The sequence below is a fragment of the Abramis brama genome, assembly GCF_963993115.1.
Source record: "Abramis brama genome assembly, chromosome: 10".
Classification (NCBI taxonomy): domain Eukaryota; kingdom Metazoa; phylum Chordata; class Actinopteri; order Cypriniformes; family Leuciscidae; genus Abramis; species Abramis brama.
The window spans coordinates 2,135,684-2,162,500 of NC_139972.1; the positions used below are offsets into that span (position 1 = coordinate 2,135,684).

At 43.5% G+C, this 26,817-nt stretch overlaps 1 pseudogene across 1 annotated transcript in view; it reads left to right on the top strand.

Moving 5' to 3' along the window:
- LOC311091358 (NLR family CARD domain-containing protein 3-like) overlaps positions 1-26,817 on the top strand; it is a 106,367-nt pseudogene that overhangs the window by 73,007 nt on the left and 6,543 nt on the right. The gene's annotated exons all lie outside the window — the stretch shown is intronic.

Consider the following 26,817-nt stretch of genomic DNA (forward strand, 5'->3'; position numbering starts at 1 on the left):
AGGCCGCCCGATGGACTGACGTTTCTGCCCTGGCCGTCTGCACAGCCTGCTTCGCCCAGGCCGCCCGATGGACTGTCGTCTCCGCCCAGGCCGCCCGATGGACTGTTGTCTGCTTCGCCCTGGCCGGCCGATGGACTGTCTGCTTCGCCCTGGCTGCTGGCTAAGCCATCACCCCCTGTTCCTGTTCCCCTCCATGGACCTGGCCCCCCATCCCGCCCCCTGATCCTCCACCGTTCCACCTCCCTCCTGGACTCTTGTTTTGTTTGTGTTTGTGAGTTTTGGAGCGTCTGGTAGCCGCTCCGTAGAGGGCGGGTTATGTCACAGTGTCTGGTTTGTGTTTCCCTGGGTAACCACTAGAGGTCCTCTTCCCCACGGTGTCATCCACATTCATGAACTGCATTCCCCACAATCCTTGTCTGTACCAATCACTGTTCATTGCACTCAGCTGTTCCCCGTCATCATTGTTCCCAGCTGTTCCCTGTTTTTCTGTTAGTTCTGTGTGTATATATACCCTGTCTGTTTTAGTGTGTGTCACGGAGTCCTTGTCTATTATCACACCACTTTCGAGTCTGCTTTGTTGCTTAGTTTGTATTGTTTTATGTTTTTGGATTGCTTCTTTGGTTTTGACCCCTGCCTGGACTGTTTGTGAGTACGGATTTCCCTTAATAAATAACTTACCGCATCTTTGGATCTTCTCCCTTGTTTCCTGTGTGTGGATCGTGACAATCATCTCTACCATAAAGACTCGGAGTGAATAAGGATTAATATGTAGATAGTGTATACAGTATATCTTTGGCGTAAGCCCCATCCGGTGGTTCAGCGACAGATTCCTGCTTGAACCGTCAGATCCGGCCGGCGGTAGAAGGCAGCGGTGAGGAGTCTCCCTGAAGAGGAACATTTACATCTTACTATATTATTATCCCCAAAAGAAAGTAAAACTAACAGTTGAATAAACCGGACGAACTACAAACCAGACGACAGATGCAGGAAACAGTGAAGAGGGTTTTTAAAGCACAAATGTTTGGTGTAAATCAACTTGCCTTGTAATGCTTGTGCAAACAGACCCTTGTAAAAGCATGAGCATTTCCTCAAAATGTGTGTGTGCAGCTGGAAAGAGGGAAGTGGAGTGTGTTTCTCCTGAACCAGAACTGTCACCATATCAGATTCATCACTACATGATTATCATGGCCAAAATAACACACGATAACAATATATCACCATATCTATGGAAATCTTGAATATAATAATAATAATGCTATCAGTCAAATTCATCTTTACTTTGTTTATTTTGTTATTTTTGAAAGAAGAATTACACCATGACATACAAAAGGAGTTTTATATTAGTTTATAGTTAATGTATAGTATATAATAGTATAAGCTGTAGTTAATATATTAAGAGACTATATACAAATAGTGAGTTCTTCATTCATTATCATTGTAATTAACAAATTGTTATTGTTTAATTAGCTCTTATGTAAAGAGTTAGATAATGCTTTAACAACTTATTAACCATAAATAATTCTCACTTTAGATTAGGTCACGCAAAATCAGAAAATGTCATTAAGTGCTTTAATACAGCCTTTATTGGACATTAATTACATTAGTATTAATGCTGAAGTCGGCAAGATTTTTTGATCATATTCACTGAAACCAATACTATGCTCCGACAGAACAACATAAATCAGCCGGTTTTAGAGAAAACCCCACGCTTCTACCTCCAGCTAGAGCCTGTTACTTGTTCTGCAAAAATCCATCGCTCCCGGTTCTTCTGGTCCAATCAGCGCAGGGCTGTGTGAGATCTGACTGACAGTGGCTGCGTTTACATGGACACCTTTGGGTTCAGTCGGAATAATCCGATTGATGAATCCGAACACGGTGTTTACACGAACGATAAATACAGTAATCGGGTTGATCTGTGCGTTTATATGTCACAAGATTCTGATTGGAATAGATGTTTTGACATGCGCACACTGCATGAATATACTGCCGCTGTTCACGCATAACTATTCTCCTCTAATAATATTATTTTATTGCACTTGTATTTGTTGTTTGAAGAGTAAAAAAAAGTCGGTCGGACTCAAAGGGAAAATAAATCAATAATTGGGTCGACCCTAAATTGACAGGATCGGTCGGGTTACGGCAAACAAGAATATATGAGTGAAATGAGAATTTTAGAATAAGGGACACTCGTTTAGAGGACACTTTATTCAACAGGAAGAACAGCTCGTTCCACGATTCATACGTCATTACGCTATTTCAACGTCATTGCACATGCGCAGTCCTTTCAGTTTCGGTTTTCAATTCGATCAAGTGTTTACACATTCTCTCGATCAGATTACAAAAGGAATAAACCACCCCTTTCAATCCCATCGAAATTCCAATGGGATCGAGCTCAGTCAGATCGATTAAGGTGTTTACATGAAGGTTTTTTAGTCCGATTATAAGCGTCCATGTAAACGCAGCTAATCACAGTTCGTGCACACGCCGCAGTTCCCCCTCACGCACGTCACAGTCTCACATGCACACGCCTGAAGCTCGCAGGAGTGTTGGATTGTATGAAGCGGCGGAGAGAAAAAGTGCACACGCACTGACGAGCTCGCGGACTCGATGGGGGGGGGCATGAGAGTTGTAAACAGGGCTTGACATTAACTTTTTTGCTCACTAGCCAATGTGGCAAGTGGTTTTCCAAAGTTACTAGCCACACAGCATTTTTACTAGCCACATTTTTGTTGTTGTGAAATTACCTGATAAAGGTTGACTATGGCATGCTAAATCTTGAACTAGATTTACAACCCTTTTAAATGTAAAACCACTGTACACACCCAAATCAAGACTACATAAATATATAACAATACAGGTCAGTGACTATGTTACCCGCCACGAGCAAAATCCACCCGCATTTGGCGGTTTGGCGGGTGTTAATGTTAAGCCCTGGTTGTAAACATTAACATTTTCACACACACGCACATGCACGCACACACACAGACAGACATTCACTCACTCACTCACACACACATGCACACACACACAAACACACACACTCACTCACACATTCACTCACACACACACACACACACACTGTCACACATTCACTCACTCACACACACAGACAGACACACACACACACACATACACTATCTCCCAAGTCAATATTATCACGATACTTGGGTGCCGATACGATATGTACTGCGATTTTTGTTTTGTTTTAAACACTAGACTATGGGGAAAAGTTAAATCATACACTTTTGGGTAGTTGACAAATGGCCAAGAAAAATAACTTTGTTTGGAAAACGTAATTAAGAAAAAATACATATGTTTAAGGAGAATGAAAACTGCAGTTTCAGAAAACAGTAGTGGTCACTCATTTTGTCAATGACTTCACATATTTTTTTCACGTTTTCACTCAACAGTGCTGTAAATGTGTCCTATGGTGTGACATTTAAAAAGTACTAAGAAATTATATTAAATAACATAAAAAAATACTTGAGACAGAATTGTTCACATTATTAAAACATTATTTTCTTAAAGTGATATTTATTTTACATGAAAGTACTAATTAGAATCATTTTCACCATGAATAGATGAACTTGATAAACTTTTCCCTACGAGTGTCAATAAAACCTTTTCGCCAACCTTACAAAACTGTTTGAAATTGTACCTATCTAAGAGGAGATGTTATTGTAACTCCCCTAATGCCAAACTTGACTCTTTTTTTTTTAAAGATATTTTAAAATAAGTATATTTTTGTTGTTTATGTTTGTCATACCATAGGACGAAACATCACACCAAAGGACAAAGATAGTCATTGCATAAAAATAGTCAGAATATATAGTGTTTATTGTAACAATTATGAAGGAGGACATTTGTTTTTTTCAGGGTTTTTTTTTCAACAATATAAACTGCAAAACGTAGCTCACCAAAAATAACTTTGACCCTTATTGTTGGTTCAACACTGGAAGTTCAGGGGCTGGGACGTCCAGATCTCAGCCTCTGGACAGCCTCTGGACAGAATTTGGAGATGAAACCTGCACTCCTGTGCTCATCTGGACACGCCCTGTCCATGGTGTGAATTTCAAAGAAATTGGAGAAACTTGAAAATTCGACCCAAAAAAACTGTAAAACTTCAATCAATGTTAATAATATTTGTTTCAATCACTGAATGAAGCCTGTTATATAAGAGTTGTGACCTTAAATTGCTTGCACAAAACTCTTGATCAGCACTCAACATTTGCTTTGTTGTTGTTCATTTAAAAAAAAACTCAAGTTTCTCCAAACTCCCTGAAATTCACAGCGCTGTCTGGGCACGTTGCAGGTGGGCACAGGAAGGGCCCACCTGTAACTTATTTGATATGTCCACAGACAGCTTACAGTGACCCTGTCATATAAGTTGCAAGTGGGCCCTTCCTGTGCCCAACTGTAACTTATTCGACAGGGTCCCTGCAAGCTGTCTGTGGACACGACATGTCCATTGAGAGCTTACAGGGACCCTGTCGAATAAGTTGCAGGTGGGCACAGGAAGGGCCCACCTGTAACTTATTTGATGGGACCTCTTTAGGCTGTCCATGGTCAATGCATTAAAAGGTCATATTTCATAATTCTAAATGATTTATTGCATAAATCATAGCCACCAGGCGCCGAGATATGGACGGGTCCATATGCTTAAATCATAGAGTACAGTGCACAGGGAAGAAAATCCAACATGTTGGTGTACTTTATAGTCCATTATTATGCATAATTAGCCTTAAAATGGCATGTCCACGGACAGCTTACAGGAACCCTGTTGAATAAGTTACAGGTGGGCACTTCCTGTAAAATCATAGGAATTGCCCACCTGTAACTTATTCGACGGGACCTCTTTAGGCTGTCCGTGGTCAATGCATTAACAGGTCATAATTCATGATTATTAATTTTTTATTACTTAAAACATGCAATACAGTGCACAGGGAAGACAATCTAACATGTTGGGGCTCTTTACAGTTCATAATTATGCATAATTAGCCTTAAAATGACAGGTCCACGGGCAGCTTAAAGGAACCCTGTTGAATAAGTTACAGGTGGGATGTTCACCAAACGCCTATGAAAATGAATGGGATAAGTGGCACGTGTCAGTGGCTCCCGCGCGGCCCCCGGGGGTCCGAGGGGCCCCAAACTCGGCAAAAAAGTTGCGTCACGTGGCCCTCTGCGACATACCGAGCGGGCTAGGTCGAGACGCGCCCGGTTTATTTTTTGCTATTTTTTATGCACCTCGCTGTCTCCCATTGATCTCTATGGGAGCATGTGTCTGCTAGGGTTAATTCAGCAGTTAGGATTAGAGGGCCCTCTAGGCTCAGGAAGCACCTAGAGCCACGAAACTCTGGGGCCCGACTCGGGGGCCCGTGGCGGTCGTCCGTGATGAATTTCGAGGTCCTGCGACCTTTTGACCCCTATGGGCGACTGTTTATTTGACGTCCCACGTGCAACTTATTCCATTGGGCTGTTGGTGGCCAATTAGCGTGAAAAAAGGTCAGAGGGACACGGAACTCTAGAACCCGTCCCCGGGGCCCGTGACGAGACGCATGCGTCGATTTCGGGCCGATCGGGCGTTTCTTTCAAACCGTTTTGCCGAAACACACACTTAGAACCGATCTAGAACCACCAAATCCAGGATCTAGAACCGGGGGCCCCTGGACTAGCACCGTGTTGAATTTGGGGTCGCTGCGACCTTTCGACCCCTTTTGGCCCCTGTTTATGTGACGTCCCACGTGCAACTTATTCCATAGGGCTGTTGGTGGCCAATTAGCGCGAAAAAAGGTCAGAGGGTCACGGAACTCTAGAACCCGTCCCATGGGCCAATGACGGGACGCATACGTCGATTTCGGCCCGATCGGACCTTTCTGTCCACCTTTCACGAAGCACATGGTCCAATTAATGGAGGCCCTCCATTACTGGGGGCCCCTGGACTACCACCATGTCGAATTTGGGGTCGCCGCGACCTTTCAACCCTTTTTGGCCCCTGTTTATTCAACGTCCCACGTGCAACTTATTCCATAGGGCTGTTGGTGGCCAATTAGCGCGAAAAAAGGTCAAAGGGACACGGAACTCTAGAACCCGTCCCAGGGGCCCGTGACGGGACGCATATGTCGTTTTCGGGCCGATCGGACCTTTCTGTCACACCGTCCACCAAACACCTATGAAAATGAATGGGATAAGTTGCAAGTGTCAGTGGCCCCTGTTCGGCCCCCGGAGGTCCCACGGGCCCCAAACACTGCGTGCCGGTAGTCCTCGGGCCCCCGAACAACATATCAGGAGGACGAGTATCTAGAACTCAGGGCTTATTTTTATGCAACCCTTGTTCAAGTTTCTCTCACAGGCCACTTGCACTCATAGAGAACTCATAGACTGACATACCCACGTGAAAGGTCAAACTGAAGACACACTTAGAACCGATCTAGAACCACGAAATCCATGATCTAGAACCGGGGGCCCCTGGGCTTCCACCGCGTTGATTTTGGGGTCGCTGCGACCTTTTGACCCCTTTTGGCCCCTGTTTAAGTTACGTCTCACGTGCAACTTATTCCATTGGGCTGTTGGTGGCCAATTAGCGCGAAAAAAGGTCCGAGGGACACGGAACTCTAGAACCCGTCCCAGGGGCCCGTGACGGGACGTGTGTGTCAATTTCGGGGCGATCGGACCACACCGAACCTCGTTCGGCCCCTGGAGGTGCTAGGGGCCCGAAACTTCATAGAAAGCTGCGTCACACGGCCCCCAAAAACATACAGAGAGGGGAACGTCTACACACACTCACAAAAAAACACTTGGTGGTTAGGGGTCAAAATAGGCACTTTTTGGACTATGAGGAAGACTATGGTGAAGGTTAGGTGGTCAGGGGACCCCATAGGCACTTTGTGGCAATGAAGAAGATGATAGGTGGTTAGGGGTCAAAATAGGCACTTCGTGGGCAACGAGAAAGACTATGGTGAAGTTTAGGTGGTCAGGGGACCCCATAGGCACTTCGTGGCAATGAAGAAGATGATAGGTGGTTAGGGGTCAAAATAGGCGCTTCGTGGGCAACGAGGAAGACTATGGTGAAGTTTAGGTGGTCAGGGGACCCCATAGGCACTTTGTGGCAATGAAGAAGAGGATAGGTGGTAAGGGGTCAAAATAGGCGCTTCGTGGACATCGAGGAAGACTATGGTGAAGTTTAGGTGGTCAGGGGACCCCATAGGCATTTTCTTGGCAATGAAGAAGAGGATAGGTGGTTAGGGGTCAAAATAGGCACTTCGTGGGCAACGAGGAAGACTATGGTGAAGTTTAGGTGGTCAGGGGACCCCATAGGCACTTTGTGGCAATGAAGAAGAGAATAGGTGGTTAGGGGTCCAAATAGGGGCTTCGTGGCACTGAGGAGGACTACGGTGAAGAGTAGGTCGTTGGCGGACCCCAAAAGCACTTGGTGGACCTGCCCGTAGTGCACTGGCACCCCCAGAGGCGTCCACACAGGGCCTATGGTAATTTATGGTAATTTTGCCCACTTTATATGCGATTTTAGAAAACGTCCACGCCACCATTAGGTTAAGCAGCTCGTGTCGTCCATTTCGAGCACGCGGACTTCGGAGTGCCTAGGGTGACAATGGCAACTTAAATGAATGGGAAAATTCCCACGAACTACCTAGTTTCCCTTACTCGTGAACAAAACCCCAAGATACTTAACCCTCTGGAGTCTGAGCTGTTTTCTGGGCCCTGGAGGTGTTCTGACATGCTCTGACATTTGTTGTTTTTTCAGTTATTCATAAACATGTTAATGGCAAAGGTGTAAATTCACTCTATAAAGCACAAACAGGGCTACCATCATATCTGATCAAGATGCTTGTAAATCTTTGTGTTTTTAAGAAAATAATGTTTATGCGTGGTTATTTGAAAAAATAAAAATGAAAGTTGCTGAAATAACACCACAAAACATATAGTAAATATGTGTCCACAAGACTTTTGACTAATGGATCTTGTTCCCTAGTGTTTTTTCTTCAAAATGATGTGAAAATCATCCTGCCTAATCGTTTTCATAAAACAATACATTGATTTAAACGTTGTAAAACAGTTTTTTTTGTCAGAAGAGGTTTATGCATGGGAGTGGTAATGGCTATAAATATTAATGAGATTCAGACCAGGGTGTGACATAGACACCCCCCAATGACTTAATGGCCCATCACAGCCTGAACAAAGAAGTAGAGGAGGTTGTTTTTTTTATTGTAATTCCTCTATGTGGAGAGGACATAAAAACGCTTTTAAAAAAGCACATTTTACAAACCTACGTTTTGCGCATGTGCTCCTTCACGCACTTTTTCAGTCAGAACACAGCAATCAGAGGAGGACGCGCTGAAAACTGTAATGCTGTTCTCTTCCTTCATAACTTGTACTGAGAAAGTTTGAAGATCCATCCTCAAAGATCCTCAAAGATCCATCAAAAGTAATGATTATGAATATGTAAAATATTGCAATAAGACATTGTAATTGTTTATTAACTTCTGGCAAAGATGAATTTGATGATAGGCTATTGACTCGCGATCTTCAGCAGTAGGCTAGTGAACGCACCGGAGAAATGCACATTTATTAGGCTACATAGTTTTTTGTTTTGGATGGTTTTGTTTAGAACCAGCTTTCTGTAAATATATTTCACATTTTTTAGACATGTGAGGCGAGTAGACTACGGTCTGGTTAATGATGATCTCCAGTTCGAGCCCCTTATGTCGTGATTGCTTTTTATGTATTAAATTTGTTAATGAAAATAATATTAAAATTAAGATACAATTAATACAAAACGAAATTCGTTTTAAAGAAAGGATTTGTGCTTTCTGTTTTGAGGTCTCTGTGAAAGTTTGAAAGTCTGCTGCTTTCAAAGCGCTCGCGTCCATAATGGAGAACTGTCACGTAATATTGTTTTTTCCTCATAAATGCGAACACGTGTCAACTAATGCAAGTAAATTTAAAAGACTTACTCACCCGAAATATTATCCACGGCTGGATCAAGTCGCTCAACGTTCGTCGCTCAAAATACAAATGTTCGTCGACTCGTCAGAGTCCTGCTCTTCTTCTGAGCAAAATTTGAACTCGTGATATTCCAACAGCGCAGGAATGTGAATGAATGAAACTTGCTGGTTTGAAGCATAGAGGTTTGAAGGCATTTCAGGGGGCGTTTACCTCATTTTGCATAGATCACCTCAGCACATTATCTTATGAATAGCGCGCTCTGCGAGTGGGTGTGAACTCATTACAGGTAATGAGATGAGACGGGAGAAACTGTACTTCTATTTAGTTTCATACAGATTACATTGCAGGAGAATATTTGTTTTGAATGTGAATTGTTTTATTTAAAAGTAGAAATTTAAAGCTTTCTTTAGACGCATGTTTCATGGTTGTGTGATAAGTATTAGCTGAGTTTCAGTTCATTTTCGAGACTTGTTTCAGAAAGATTTTTGCAGAGACAGAGTGAGCTGAAAGCGCACCCTGTTTATTTTATTTATTTAAAAATAAAAACACGGTTTTGATGTTAATGTGAGTGTACACAAAAAAAAGAAGACACTCTATAGTTTATAATCATGTATTTATTTTATTTTTATGACCACAAATTACGGATTTTTTTAAGTTTATGTTGCTGCTATGTGAAAAAAATCCAGCAAAACGCGCCGGCGCGTTTGTCGACCTCTGAGGGTTAAACTCCTCCACTTGAGGCAGGAACTCTCCACCAACCTGAAGTGGGCAAGCCACCCTTTTCCGACTGAGGACAATGGCCTCGGATTTGGAGGTGCTGATTCTCATCCCAGCCGCTTCACACTCGGCTGCAAACCGTCCCAGTGCATGCTGAAGGTCCTGGCTTGATGAGGCCAACACGACAACATCATCCGCAAAGAGCAGAGACGAAATCGTGTTGTCACCAAACCTGACACCCTCCGGCCCCTGGCTGCGCCTAGAAATTCTGTCCATAAAAATCATGAACAGAACCGGCGACAAAGGGCAGCCCTGCCGGAGTCTAACACGCACCGGGAACAAGTCTGACTTACTGCTGGCAATACGAACCAAGCTCCTGCTTCGGTCGTACAGGGACCGGATAGCCCTTAGCAAAGGGCCCCGGACCCCATACTCCCGGAGCACCCTCCACAGGCCGCCGCGAGGGACACAGTCCGAATGCCTTCTCCAAATCCACAAAGCACATGTGGACTGGTTGGGCAAACTCCCATGAACCCTCCAGCACCCTGTAGAGGGTATAGAGCTGGTCCAGTGTTCCACGGCCTGGACGAAAACCACACTGTTCCTCCTGAATCCGAGGTTCTACTATCGGCCGGATTCTCCTCTCCAGTACCCTGGCATAGACTTTCCCAGGGAGGCTGAGAAGTGTGATCCCCCTGTAGTTGGAACACACCCTCCGGTCCCCCTTCTTAAAAAGAGGGACCACCACCCCGGTCTGCCATCCCAGAGGCACTGTCCCCGACTGCCACGCGATGCTGCAGAGGCGTGTCAGCCAAGACAGCCCCATCCAGAGACTTGAGGTACTCAGGGCGGATCTCATCCACCCCCGGTGCCTTGCCACCGAGGAGTTTCTTGACTACCTCGGTGACTTCAGCTTGGGTGATGGACGAGTCCACATCTGAGCCCTCAGCCTCTGCTTCCTCAATGGAAGACGTGACAGCGGGATTGAGGAGATCCTCGAAGTATTCCTTCCACCGTCCAACGACATCCCCAGTTGAGGTCAACAGCTCCCCACCTCTACTGTAAACAGCGTTGGTAGGGCACTGCTTCCCTCTCCTGAGGCGCCGGACGGTTTGCCAAAATCTCTTCAAGGCCAGCCGATAGTCCTTCTCCATGGCCTCCCAGGCCCGAGTTTTTGCCTCCACAACCACCCGGGCTGCAGTCCGCTTGGCCTGCTGGTACCTGTCAGCTGCCTCAGGAGTCCCACAAGCCAACCAGGCCCGATAGGACTCCTTCTTCAGCTTGACAGCATCCCTTATTTCCGGTGTCCACCACCGGGTTCGGGGATTGCCGCCTCGACAGGCACCGGAGACCTTACGGCCACAGCTCCGAGCGGCCGCTTCGACAATGGAGGTGGAGAACATGGTCCACTCGGACTCAATATCTCCAGCCTCCCTCGGGATCCGGTCGAAGCTCTGCCGGAGGTGGGAGTTGAAGATCTCTCTGACAGGAGACTCGGCCAAACGTTCCCAGCAGACCCTTACAGTACGCTTGGGTCTGCCGAGTCTGTCCAGCTTCCTCCCACGCCATCGGATCCAACTCACCACCAGGTGGTGATCAGTTGACAGCTCCGCCCCTCTCTTCACCCGAGTGTCCAAGACATACGGCCGGAGGTCAGATGAAACGACCACAAAGTCGATCATCGACCTACGGCCTAGGGTGTCCTGGTGCCACGTGTACTGATGGACACCCTTATGCTTGAACATGGTGTTCGTTATGGACAAGCTGTAACTAGCACAGAAGTCCAATAACTGAACACCGCTCGGGTTCAGATCAGGGGGGCCGTTCCTCCCAATCACGCCCCTCCAGGTGTCACTGTCGTTGCCCACGTGGGCGTTGAAGTCCCCCAGTAAAACGACGGAGTCCCCAGTCGGAGCACTTTCCAGCACCCCTCCCAGAGACTCCAAGAAGGCCGGGTACTCTGCAGAGAGACCTATCCCCGACCCGAAGGCGCAGGGAAGCGACCCTCTCGTTCACCGGGGTAAACTCCAACACATGGCAGCTGAGCTGGGGGGCTATAAGCAAACCCACACCAGCCCGCCGCCTTTCACCATAGGCAACTCCAGAGTGGTGAAGAGTCCATCCTCTCTCGTGGAGTGTGGTTCCAGAGCCCAAGCTGTGAGTAGAGGTGATCCCGACTATCGCTAGTCGGAACCTCTAAACCTCACGCACAATCTCGGGCTCCTTCCCCGCCAGCGAGGTGACGTTCCACGTCCCTAGAGCTAGTTTCCGTGTCCAGGGATCGGGCTGTCGAGGCCCCCGCCTTCGACTGCCGCCCGATTCTCTAAGCACCGGCCCCTTACGGTCCCTCCAGTAGGTGGTGAGCCCACGGGAAGGTGGCCCCACGTCGCTCCTTCGGGCTGAGCCCGGCCGGACCCCGTGAGGGGAGGCCCGGCCACCAGGCGCTCGCATACGAGCCCCAACCCCAGGTTACCAGTGCTTCTTTTTTTTATTATTTATGTGAATAAACAAATATTTTTTTTATACAAAAACAGCTTTTTATGTAAAATTCACTTTATAAAAGCCCCACACTTCTAACTTTCATTCATGGTTTAGTGTAAGATTTTTGCCCATCTTGTGGAAAATGCTGTTTTAAAAGTAAAAAATTATCACTTTAACCAGTAGATCGCTGCAGAGCTCAACTATTTGCTATTTGACTAACTGAAACAATCTTTTCACAAGTTTTTCCAGTTGGATTCATATCTACATATTATAAGATCACCATTATAACAATAAAATTACTTTGTCAAAGGTTAGCATTGTTTGTACTGATATAGCAAATAGTGGAGCTCTGCAGTAATCTACTGGTTAAAGTGAAAATGTTTTACTTTTAAAACAGATGTCAAATTATCCATGTTATCCCCATGAATGAAAGTTAGAAATGTGGGTCTTTTAAGTGAATTTTACATAAAAAGCTGTTTTTGGATAAAAAAAAAACAATATTTGTTTATTTATATAAATTTTTAAATGTATAATAAATCCTCAAAAAACTGCACAAATGTGGAGTAAAAACATTAATAAACTGAGTAAAATTAGGCTATATTTTGTTGCCGGGGGTCTCTGGAGACCCCAAACAACCCGAGTGTAAACCACAAACGAACAGCGCCCAAGGGTTAACGTTTGTGGAGCACAATTTGATGGAATAGCAAAAACTAACAGTTCATTTTCATTAGTTTTTTTGGCTACGGGTCATTAGATCTTGCATTCTGCACACTCAGCATTCAGGCAACAGAGATAAATTAGTGTGGTAGGATTACATTTATTTGAACGAATAAATGAGGGAGAGAGAGAAAGATTGTGCATATGTGAATTACCTGTGTCTGTGCAGCATCACTCTAGTGAAGCTGTCAGTTTAATTACTCCAAAAACAGCAACGTTAAGACCTTGTTGCTTAGAAATATGTTTCTGTGTGAGAGGGACTGTATGTGTGTGTGTGTGTGTTACAGTAAAGCAGCACATTAATTCAGAATGATGATTAATCTGACTAACTATCTGTGCAGTCATTATTTGAATGCACACCTTCCAGTCAATCAGAATCGAGTATTCAAACAGACTATGCTATAATACAAAAGAAGAGAGTCCACAAGCAAACTGTTGAGAAATTATGTTTAGTACTGAGAATAATTGCTGTGGTAGAACTAGATTTCATTACCTTTCCACTCCTTCAGCTCTCTCTCAGTTTTTATCCTGAATCTGCGCTAATATTGTACATCTTCTTTTAGCTCTTTGATTTCATTTTTTAAATCCTCAATCTCTTCACGTCTGAATTCTTTAATGGCTGAGGAAACGGAGGACTTCGTACACTTGATTCCTCCAGCATTCCCTTGGTTCCTGAAGTACAATATCAGTCATTATGTATTCTAAACTATAAAGATAATAGTTTATAAAAGGTATAATAAAGAATGTAGCTTACCGTTATTTGAGTGCATCTTTGTTTAATTAACCGCAGCCATTATTTTCTGTTGGATTACATTTTTGGTCTTCTGTTTTTAGTTGTTACCAGAGCATTTTCCTGAAAATAGCAATCACACAATAAAAAATATTTAAAAAAAAAAAAAAAAAAAAATCCTTTTCTGCACATTAATGTCAAACTATTTAACCCTCTGGGGTCTAAGGTGTTTTTGGGGTCCTTGAGATGTTCTGACATGCCCTGACATTTGTGCTTTTTTCAGTTGCTTATAAACATATTAATGGCAAAAAAAAATGACACACTATTTAGCACAAACAGGGCTACCATAATATGTGAGCAACAAGAATGTACATGTCTGCATTTTTGAGAGAATAATGTTTATGCGTGGTTATTGAAAAAAATAAAAAATAAAGTTTCTGAAATAAGGCCACAAAACACATACTAAATATGTGCCAATAAGACTTTTGTCTAATGGATGTGATCGCCTAGTGTTTTTTCTTCAAAATTATGTGAAAATCATCCTGCCTAATCATTCACATAACACAATACATTGATTTGAATCTTGCAAAGCACTTTCTGTTTGGAAAGGCAATATGCGGAGTGGGCGTCAACGATCATGCATATTTAGTGATTCACACCTGAGGAGACAATTGGGCCCGCATACTTAATGAGCCATTCATTCAGGTGAGTCACTGAGCCACAAGAAAGTAAGAGCAACAGTTGGAAGCATCTCTATTCTTTTTTATTTTTCCACAAATTGTGCTTGCAAATTGGCCTATAATATCCAAGGAAAACATGTCTAGTAATTGTGCAGTTAATTCTCATACTGTATTTTCGGTTTTGGAATATTTATCCTCTCCCCAAATTTGTCACTAATAAAACAAAATAAAAATTATTTAAAGAAAAGGCTTATATTTACCTTTTAATAGCTTGTTTACATCTACCTTGTAAATATATTTTTTTTATTAAAAAGGTTACAATTACAACAACAATTCAAGTGTAATCTTTCTTTGTAAAAACTAAAGTATACATTTTATCATACATATTTCAAAGTTAAGGATTTGATTGATTATTTGATTACTTTATTTTTGACAAAACATACTTTATTTAACATATGAGCAAAAATTGGCAAACAAAAGCTTATTTGAGGTGGCAGATATTTTACAGTAAAAATGTATAATCTATCCAAAACTAATCAACGAAATGTTGTCTTTCATATGTCTGTAACATAGGTCTTTCATTTTTATTATAAGAAATATAAATGTTCATTTGCGATTTTAATACGTTGCTTATACAAATACATTTATTTCAACATATTTCAGTCGATTTTTACTCAGTATAGCAATACAGTTTGCTAAAACCGAACGCCTGACTGTAACGTTGTTTTTATGAAATATTAGGGCATATAAATGTTAATTTGCAGTTTAATACGTTGCTTATACAAATAGCCTCAACATATTTCAGTCGATTTTTACTCATCTCAGTATAGCAATACAGTTTGCTAAAACATCATCATTCATTCACACACACACAGAAAGGCGATTTAAATTTAAACTGTCTTTTTGCGAGCTGTGGTAAACAGCGCGCATCTCTGCCGTTCATTCATTCACAGAAACGCGATTAACTTGAGAAGGAAAAAAAACTTACTACAGTATTCAGATCCTCGCTCCTCGCAATACCCGCACTCTGAGGTAGATTTTCCATTATTATTATTCCTCACAGCGCTGCCAGATGGTGTAAACATGTAGGCTACAATGATATGATTAAACTTGTGTTTTCTCGAGCTGATATGGGGGGCGTTCACAGGTTTGCCTCAGTGAATAGCATGCGCTCTCCGTGGGCGGAGTCACATTACTTTTGAATGAGCTCTAATTAGCTCGACTGGAATCGCTCTCTTTTAATACAGATTTCACAAGATGAGAATATTTGTTTTTTATATAAATTACCTCATTTAAAAGAAGAGAATTCAAGCTTCATGCCTGTGTGTCTGTATGCCTGTTTGACTGAGTATTCGCTGAGTTACAGTTCATTTTCGGACGCGTTTCAGAATGGACTACACTTACAGAGAGAAGGCAGAACTCGCATCACGTTTATTTTTCTTTATTTGGCAAAAAGCACAACACTTTGTTTTTATTGTGAGTATACACAAAAATAATACACATTTAACAGAATCGATTGATGTATGAAACTTGCTTGTAATATCAAAGTCAACAGAGCAAAATTCATTTCTTTTGAACTGAACTGAAAAAAAGCGAGCTGGTATCGCCGGCGATACCACCGACCTCAGGGGGTTAACATAATTGGTCAGCATTAATAATGGCTTTGAACACTCCAAGTAAAAGTAGTTAAAGTAGTTAGTTCACCCAAAAACGAAAATGATGTCATTAATTACTCACCCTCATGTCGTTCCAATCCAAGACGTTCGTTCAATCTTTTTGATGAAATCTGAGATCTTTCTGTCACTCCATTGACAGTCTACACAACTTGCACAATAACATGCATTTCTGAAGAAAAGCAGAAAGACACAATCATTTTCAAATACTGTGAGTGCATCTGGTTTCATCTTCTGTTGGATTACATTTTTAATCTTCTGTTCTCTTACGAGAGGTCTCTCGTACTGCGTAAGTAATCTTACGCTATGGGGAAATCTCTTTTCGGCGAGATACTGAAGCCAAAAATTATCCTTTAATTTTGAAATAATGTAAAACACGTTGCGGCAGCATGCAGGGATAGGCAAGACGGCTCGCGTGCCTATTGGCTGCCCTGCGGCAACTGCAGCAGCCTATCGAGAGAGGCCCCAGTGACGTCAGATCCAATGGGGGCGCTTCGCGCCCACTACGTCACGTCCCGCCGAAACTCACGTGGCGTGGGCCTTATAAATATGGACTGATAGGCTGATCACACTGATTTTCATCTCTTCAGCAAGCTTCACGCATCGCTGGATCCCGAGGGGAAGAAGCCGCGCCGTCTCAGAAAGCTCTTCAGCGGGACGAGCCACTGCACCTGAAGCCGCTGGCCGTGCCGCCTTCAGTCGCCGTTCCTGCTGCGCTATCCGGCGTTATATCCTTTTCTCTGCTACTGTGTTTTTGTGTGTGTGTGTGTGTGTGTGTTCGCCACCGCGACACACACTCTCTTTGCACTAAAAAAGCCGGGCGTCTTTTTCAAGACGCCCCTTTCCTGGATGAGGATCTTGCAGCTCTCGTGCTCGCTGACGGCGACTGCCCTCACTGCGAGCTAGTTACTGCCTATGGTGACTCTGAGGACTCACCTGGCATCCTTCTCCGAGACTGCACCTCCGCCCGCCGTGGTACCGCGCCGTGCAAGCGCCGTGCTCAATGGATCCCGGAACCTCCCCCAACCCGCAAAGCTCGCCGGTTCGCCCGCCAGCTTCACCTGCTTCGCTAGTCTCTTCCTGATGGACAGCGGTCGCCGTCTGCCGCCGCTTCCGTCGTGGATATAGACCAAGAAGTCTGTGGGGGATGATACCTGCTCTCGGGGCTAGCTTCTCTCTCCCTCTGTTCGAGCCGCGCAAACTGCGCCGTTCACGAGGGAGGCCGGAAGCGGACTGTCACGGGGTTTTTCTTTACGTTACAAGAAAGCCCCGCCCCTACGCCCCATTCACGCGTCACTCACCGGTGAAACAAGAAAAGAGAGTGTTTTAGTCCCGTTGAGGCCGGACTGACCTCCATTCTCACACATTTCTCAGTTCCCTTAAGTTCAGGCGACTGGAAATGTCAATATTGCAGTAAACGAGCCTGTTATATAACACACGCACGCCTGCAAACAAACGCCGAAGCAAACATGTTGACGTTCTCTTATATGCTCGTGCTAACTGAGAGCTTATGTATTCCTCCCCTGTGGCTCAGTGGTGGAATCTTAGGCTTTTGCACGGGAGACCCGTGTTCGATCGCCGGATCTGCCGGCAAAAAATAAAAATAAATTATGCGGTCAATGGTTTCGCTCTGTTAGTTCCCTTTAAAAGGCGACTGCAGATGTGTATTTTGCAGCCAACGAGCGCGTTGTACAACCCGCTCGCCTGCACCCAAACACCGTTTCTACAGCAAACTGCGCCGTTCGCAAGGAATGTCAGAAACGGACGGTCACTGTTAGTTTCTTTACGACTGGCGAAAGGAGAAAATAGAGTGCTTTTAGTCCTGCTGAGGCTGGACCAACCTCCATTTCTCACACATTTCTCATTCCCCTCTGAAGTTCAGGCGACTGGAAATGTAATATTGCAGTTAACGAGCCTGTTGTAATACGTGCACGCCTGCAAACAAACGCTGTCACAAGACATGTTGACGCTCTCTTATATATACTCGCGCTAACTGGATGCTTATGTGTCCGTCTCTGTGGCTCAGTGGCGGAATCTTAGGCTTTCGCACGGGAGACCTGTGTTCGAATCCCAGGTGTCCTGGCAGATAAAATTATGCCATCAATGCTTTCGTTCTGTCAGTTCCCTTTAAAAGGCGACTGCAGATGTGTATTTTGCAGCCAACGAGCGCGTTGTACAACCAGCTCGCCTGCACCCAAAAACTGTTTCTATGACAACTCAAAGCCTTCCTAGCCAGTCTAGGGAAACAACGGTGTTCAAGTCCCGCTGCGGCCGGACTTCCAACAAAACTTCTCGCTCGTTCAGTTCCAGTAAATGCGACTGTTCCAGTGTATTCTGCAGTAAACAAGTCGGTAACACAGCCCGCTTGCCTGCACACAAACGCCGTTTTTACGGCAACCAAGATAAATCCCATAAAGAGTGTATTTTCTGGTATTCCGGCCACGGTCGATGGTGTTATGAGTGTAGTAAAATGCCCACAGCCCAGTGTTCATTCCTACACACAAGGACAGCCCGCCACACGTGGCTCGCACACATAAAATTGACTCATGTCGATTGTGCACTAGATGTAGTGAAGGTGCCCGCACAAGCACTACACACTGCATGTCTCATGGTTTCTGTAAAACCGAAACCAACGCACATACAGTCTGCCCAAACAGACGGTGTTTTCAGTGTAGTAAATGCGCCCGCTGTCCCGCGCCCGCATTCACTCACGGACATAAGCCCTACGGGGTTTCCCCCGCTCGCTTTCCCTCAGCAACCTGCCGTAAGAGAGTCGAGCGTGGGCAGGCTGCCCGCTGTGATCAGCGCGCCCCCCGCCTCGAGCGCTGCAAGCGCGGTGTTTGTGTTTCAGCACACCGGAGCTCTCAGGTCACCACTATGTCGCGACCAGAGCCCAGAGTTCATTCAACCCCTAGCTATTCATGCAAGTGCGTGGGCAAAGCTTCCCGGGGTATCAGAATGGGTGCTTAACATCATAAGGAGAGGCTATTCGCTACAGTTCGTTCGACGTCCCCGCCGTTATACGGCGCGAGTCGAAACCACGGTGAAAGAGGAAGTAGCACATCTACTTCGAGCCGAAATAGCGAAACTGTTGAGCAAAGGGGCTATAAAGCCTTTATCTCAAGCTCAGAGCGAAGGGGGTCTGTACAGCAGATACTTTCTGGTTCCCAAAAGGATGGGGGTCTCAGACCCATTCTGGATCTAAGACAGCTGAACAGAGTGCTTTCAAAGCGCCGGTTCAGAATGCTCACAACCAGGAAAATCCTTCCGCAAATTCGCCAAGGGGACTGGTTTATGTCGATAGATCTGAAGGACGCATATTTTCAAATACAAATAGCGTCACATCACAGGCGATTTTTGAGATTTGCCTTAGAGGGCCAGGCTGCCGTTCGGCTCGAACTACCTGGACGATTGGCTGATTCTAGCTCGATCACAATCAGAGCTCATAGAACACAGGACCATTTTACTCAAGCATCTCGAGAATCTAGGTCTCAAAGTCAATTGGGTGAAGAGTTCACTGTCTCCCAGTCAAAGAATTTATTTTCTGGGCTTGGAACGGGACTCGCTGTCTATGACAACTCAGCTATCGCCACAACGCAGGCTGGACATTCAGCGCATGACGTAATCCTTCCGCCGCGGCACTATAGTCCCGCTCAGAAGGTTTCAGAAAATGCTGGGTCTCATGGCCTCAGCATCATCAGTGCTCCAGCTGTGTTTGCTTCGCATGCGTCCGCTGCAGCTCTGGCTAAAAGCGCGAGTACCGCGGCGAGCTCGGACCTCTGGTCTGTTTTGCCTCAAGATCACTCAGGGATGCATCGCAGCCCTGAAATCTTGGAAAGTGACCGACTGGTACCGGTCAGGTGTAAGCCTGGGGACCTCCTCGAGTGTGAAGGTGGTGTCTACGAACGCCTCCACCTCAGGGTGTGGAGCGTTGCTCGAGGGCAGACCGTTCTTTGGCCAGTGGTCGGAATGGGAAAAGCTCCTGCATATAAACTGCCTGGAAATGATGGCAGTCGACAACGCGCTGAGGCGCTTTTGTCCCCGAATAAAAGGACACCACGCCTTGGTCCGTTCGGACAACATGTCAGTGGTGGCCTATATAAATCACCAGGGAGGTGTCAGATCCCCAAAACTGTACAGGCTGATGAAACGCCTCCTGGTTTGGGCTTAGCACAACCTGCGCTCGCTGAGAGCAGCGCATGTGCCAGGCCATCTGAACTTGGGACCAGACAGACTGTCCAGGAACTAGGTTCCAGCGGGAGAATGGTCTCTACAACCACAGACGGTCCAACTGCTGTGGAAAACTTTCGGCAGAGCAAAGGTAGACCTGTTCGCGTCTCAGGAAAACACTCACTGTCCGGAGTTTTTCTCCAAGAGCAGGGATGCGCTGGCCCACGTCTGGCCCCGCTGCCCGCTCTGTTTTTCCCCCAGTTGCGCTCCTGCCTCAGGTGCTAGAGCGAATCAGGGAAAACGGATGCTCAGTGCTGCTAGTGGCTCCGTTCTGGAAGAACCAGGCCTGGTTCCCAGTTCTGATGCAGCTGTCAAGCACCTCCCCATGGCCAATACCAGTGAGGAGGGATCTCCTCTCTCAGGCCAAAGGCTCGATCTGGCATCCTCGCCCAGAGCTGTGGTCCCTACATGTGTGGGCCATCGATGGGTGCATCGCTAAACCGACGCTCGACCAGTCACTGGGGAGAAATTATCTGGTTATCTGCTTCCTTAGAGGAGCTAAGAAGTTAAATCCTCCCAGACCCCCCTCAGTTCCCGTTTGGGACCTTTCTACGGTTCTGGAAGCCATGAAGGGGCCCCCATTTAAGCCAATACAGTCAGTAGACATCAAACACTTGTCCTTCAAGAGAGCGTTTCTTCTGGCTCTCGCTTCTGTGAAGCGCGTAGGGGACTTGCAAGCGCTCCCAGTAAGCGCAACGTGCATGGATTTTGGGCCAAATGACTCGAAGGTCATACTCAAACCAAAGCACGGATTTGTTCCTAAGTCCCTCAACACACCGTTCAGTGCTCAGGTGATTTCTCTGTCGGCTCTGCCGAGCTGTAATGAGGAAAAGGACGCGAGCTTCCTTTGCCCAGTCAGGGCATTAAGAGCCTACGTGTCGCGCTCAACCGTCTTCAGGCAGACGGAGCAGCTCTTCGTTTTGTTCAGCGGACGTTCTAAGGGACTAGCCGCATCAAAACAGACCCTGTCCAGATGGATAGTGGACGCTATAGCGCTGGCTTACACTTCTAAGAGCTGGCAGTGCCCATTAGGTGTCAAAGTGCACTCCACTAGAGGCATGGCCTCATCGTGGGCTTGGTATAGCGGGGTTGCCTTGCAAGATATCTGTATGGCGGCAGGCTGGGCCTCCCCGTCTACATTTATAAGGTTTTATAACCTAGAGGTTCCTGCTTTGCAGGCTAAGCTGCTTTTGGTCCAATAGATCAGAACTATCTGCCCCGACGTTTTCGGCTCAGGATTCTGAAACTGCTCGAGCAACGCTCGCAGATCGATCAAATATCTCTAACGGGCAGTGTGTAAGACCCATTATATTCATCTGTCCAGGCCTATTTCTCGCCCTAGCAGTGTGAAACAATATAAATGACCCCTTATCAGGTGCTATTTATTTAGGGATGATGCTATCAGCCCCCTTCCCGTACTCTCTATGAGTTCATATGATTTTGCACTATATGAGCCCCGGGCACCTGCCCTTGGGACTTTGGTGTCGGATCTCAGCATGCACGGCGTTTTACACTGTGTTCCCCATAGCGTAAGATTACTTACGCAGTACAAGAGACCTCTCGTAAGAGAACGTACTCGGTTACTAACGTAACCTCGGTTCTCTCTAGAAGAGGGAACGAGTACTGCGTATCTTTGCCGTGCATGCAACAAGCTCTGGTTCGCTTTGGCGATGAAAACCAGTGTGATCAGCCTATCAGTCCATATTTATAAGGCCCACGCCATGTGAGTTTCGGCGGGACGTGACGTAGTGGGCGCGAAGCGCCCCCATTGGATCTGACGTCACTGGGGCCTCTCTCGATAGGCTGCTGCAGTTGCCGCAGGGCAGCCAATAGGCACGCGAGCCGTCTTGCCTATGCCTGCATGCTGCCGCAACGCGTTTTACATTATTTCAAAATTAAAGGATAATTTTTGGCTTCAGTATCTCGCGGAAAAGAGATTTCCCCATAGCGTAAGATTACTTAAGCAGTACTCGTTCCCTCTTCTAGAGAGAACCGAGGTTACGTTAGTAACCGAGTACGTTTTTAGTTGTTACCAGTGCATTTTCCTGAAAATAGCAATCACACAATAAAAAGTATTTCTAAAAAAAGAATCCTTTTCTGCACATTAATGTCAATTAACTATTGAACATAATTGCTTGTATTTTTTATGTATATCCAGTAGTGTCCGATATTCCAAAGAAATTTAACGGTAACACTTTACAATAAGGTTCATTAGTTAACTACATTAGTTAACATGAACTAATAATGAACTGCACGTATACAGCATTTATTAGTCTTTGTTAATGTTAATTTCAACATTTACTAAAATTGTATTAAAACCTTGTAAACATTAGTTAATGCACTGTGTTCACTGCAGTACATTGAAGTTCAACAGCAGTAAAACTGCAGTACAAAAAGTACAACTTCATTAAAGATCTGGTCACGTGCGGGCAATTTATGCGGGTGAAAAAGTTCGTCACACAATACAGCATAACTGCAGTACAGATACAAACGGTAGACCTATGAAGACTTCAGATGCAAAAACCAAAAAGTCCATCTGAAGGTTTTTTTTTATTATTTAAATAAGTTTTTTTTTTTTTTGCTTAATAAGCTCCTTTATTTAGGTTCAGTAATTTCACTTTAATGGCACCTAAAATGACCTCATTGCCATCAAAGTGAAATTACTAAACCTAAACATAGGAGCCTGATTAAAAAAAGCTAACAATGAACAACAGTTCAAAAAAACAACTATTTTTATTAACATTAACAAAGATTAACAAATACAGTAACAGATGTATTGCTCATGGTTAGTTCTTATTGTAAAGTGTTACCAATTTAACATAAAACAAAGATAAGTACAATTATCATTAATAAACTGAATTTTGTGTTTATTCTGGTTGCAATTGTTTCATTCTCTTTTGTTTGAAGATCTGAAACAATTTAGCGAGGTTGGCCTTGTCAAGTCATTCAGTTTAGCGGTGAGTATAACGTATAATGCCCTCAAATCTGTTTATTTTAATTTTAGAGATATGTAAAAAGACTAAGTAACGTTATATGTTATTCAAACCGGTGTGAGCGAGAAGAAACGCGCTTACTGTAGTTTTACACTGTTTACATTTTAGAGCTGCGTCACAGATTGTGCTCTGTTTGCAGCATTATTTTAATTTTTTATCACTGTAACGCATTTTTTTCAAACACTCCGTATTGTATAAAACACTGTATAAATAATGGTTAGCATCAGCTGATCTCGAGACTCGCTGCGCGTTCGCGCGAAGGAAGAAGATCTGGTCACGTGCGGGCAATTTATGCGGGTGAAAAAGTTTGTCACACAATACAGCATAACTGCAGTACAGATACAAATGGTAGACCTATGAAGACTTCAGATGCAAAAACCAAAAAGTCCATCTGAAGGTTTTTTTTTATTATTTAAATAAGTTGTTTTTTTTTTTTTTGCTTTTTCTTTTTTTTTTTTTTATAAAGCTCCTTTATTTAGGTTCAGTAATTTCACTTTAATGGCACCTAAAATGACCTCATTGCCATCAAAGTGAATTTACTAAACCTAAACATAGGAGCCTGATTAAAAAAAGCTCATTAAAAAAAAAAAAGTCAGATGAGGTTTTTGCATTTAAAGTCTTCACATGCATATCAGTGCATCAGTGTTATTGTTTCAATACTTCATTATACTGCAGATCTACAGTTGTACTGCAGTTATACTTCACTATAATGAAGTTGTACTTTTTGTACTGCAGTTTTACTGCTGTTGAACTTCAATGTACTGCAGTTATATTGTATCTATACTTCGTTATACTGCAAATCTACAGGTGTACTTCATTGTACTGCAATTATACTGCTTTGAACTGCAGTTTTACCCCAGGTGTACTTCATTGTACTGCAGTTATTTTTTGTAAGGGATGACTCGACTTGACTTTGACTTGAGATCCAATGACTCAAGACTTGACTTGAACTGTATGACTCGAGAATGACTTGATATACATTTTTATATAAATCATCGCAACATCAGTTGATGAACAAAATGAAAGCAACGGAACCATTGACGCCAGTCATCAGATTCTGCGGCGATTGACGCTGCACAAGCCCAGAAAAAAACACATTGCGGTGAGCGCGCTAAATACAAAAACATCTCCCAGCATCGTTTCTTTTTGGATATAAACACTAGAAATTGACCATTTTCATACAAGAAGATTTGCTGTACGCATAATAACAGGCAAAGGATATCGGACGACCATCACAACCTCGAACAGTCGAACTTCATTCACCACTAAAAGTAAGCTATGGCTTGTCTAGAGAGAGACAATTGGTCTAGAGAGAATATTGGTCAAAACAGCATGCCTCTTTATACACAATTATGATTTCAAATGTAGCTTACTGTTGTCAATATTCAAATGATAATTAATGATGGCATATGTTTTGTATAACATTTGCCACATTTCTTTCAAATCATGCTTTAAAGCCAAATGTGTCGTTCTTTCCAATGACAAAAAACAACATAGAAAACTGTCAATGTTTTGTCGTGTTTTATGTTTCTCTTAAAGCAGGGTTAGATGTTATCAGGGGGTTGGGGGCAAAATGCCAGCAGAATTAATATGCACCCAAAATTCATAATGTGGTGGAAAAATTGCCCTAGGATGAGTTATTTTTTATAATTATAACATTTGATATTAAAAAAATATTTCCAGAAAATTGGCGCGATGAATGAATGCTTCTATGACTCGTACATTAAGACGGTGATTTGGCGCCACCTATTGGCGGTTTTAACTTCATAATTAAAAATATATAACTTATATAAAGGGGATGCCAGTTTGAAGAATACCATTTGGTGGCATAGGAACCATTATACTTGAATTTTGAATAGTTTAATACCTTTTAATGAGATTCTGCAATGTTTGAGGCATTTTTATTTTTTCATGCTTTAATGTGGGCCTAATTTTAGGCATTTTTATTTTTTCATGCTTTAATGTTGGCAAAATTTCAGTTACATTTACATTTTAGGCTATGTGGTTTGAAATTTTATTTATTTTTTATTTTTTTGATTTTTATTGTAGTAACCACTCAGTTTTATGTGGAAATGCATATTTAAAAAAATGTTGCAAATAAAACCATAGTCCACAACTTCTGTAGTTTGAACTTATTTTAATATATAAATTCAGTGAAATCATCAAACGTTTGTATGACTTGCCAGTGACTTGTGACCCAAGCTACGACTTGACTTGACTTGCTTGACATAAAGCCGTTAATTGACTTGACTTGACTTGCTTTTCACAAAATTGACTTGGACTTGCTTGAGACTCGAAGATTAAGACTTGAGACTTACTTGTGACTTGCACATGTGTGACTTACTCCCACCTCTGCATTGTGGTGATGATATTATAACTCAGATTAATTCATTAATTTGATCAAAAGTAATTACATTTTGTAAGATCATGTAGTAAGATCATTTTCATCATTTTCAAGTAAAAGGCAGAGGACAACATTATGATCAAATACAATCAACTTGTTAACAGGCTCCACAGCGCCACCCACTGCATTTAATTATAACTGCGAGTTAGTGCTTGGGATTTATCATGGATTCACTGCATTTACGGCTAGCAAAGCAACGTAGTAAAATTCGAATAGTATTTTATTTTTCGAATAATAATTACAGACCGAATATTAGAAATATGAATATTCGTGCACACCCCTAATTGGAATAATATTTCACAACATTACTGTTATTTTTTATTTTTAATCAAATAAATGCAGCAGAAGAGACTTCTTTTAAAAACCTCAAAAACCCAAAACTTTTGACTGTAGTGTATATGCATGTCTTGCTTTGGAATCATCATTCGTCTCCCGAACTGCATAATTACACCAGTTGTCTGTAATATGATGGTGCAGATAAAAACAACTCGGACTTAATACATAAATCCATGAAGTACAGCAGACACCAATCTAACTGGCCATAAGAAATACTTCATATCTTAATACACAAGATTGTAAGCACTTACCATTGTCACGTGACTCGATTACATCATTGTCAAACTGTTGTGTAAAGTCATTATAAAAATTGAGCTCGCACACAAGAAGCAAGATGGTGTTTATTACGTAATTTTGTGTGTATTTGACCATTCAAACGCCACGAAACGGGACACACGAAACGTTCCTTATTGTTCATTTATCCGTGCTGCTAAATCACTCTAAAGTTTAAATAACTTTAAGCAATTCGCTCAAATGTTTACAAATGCATTAAGCTCACACACACACACACACACACACACACTCACTCACTCACTCACTTCTTCTTTTTAAACTTTATTTAAGTTAAAACCTCTTTTACAAGTGAGACCTAGACCACACCACACTCTCACTCACTCACTCACTCACACACACACACACACACACACACACACACACACACACACACATTCACTCACACACACACACACACACTTTGAGTTTTCAGGTTTTATGGGGACTTTCCATAGAAATAATGATATTTATACCGTACGAACTGTATATTCAATCCCCTAATCCTAACTGATGTAATTTAACTACATGAACTAATGAGTATTTGTACATATTTCATATTGACAGCATTATGTTATTTATTTGTAAGTGTTGTGTTTATCTCTGGATATAGGCTTGATGTGTG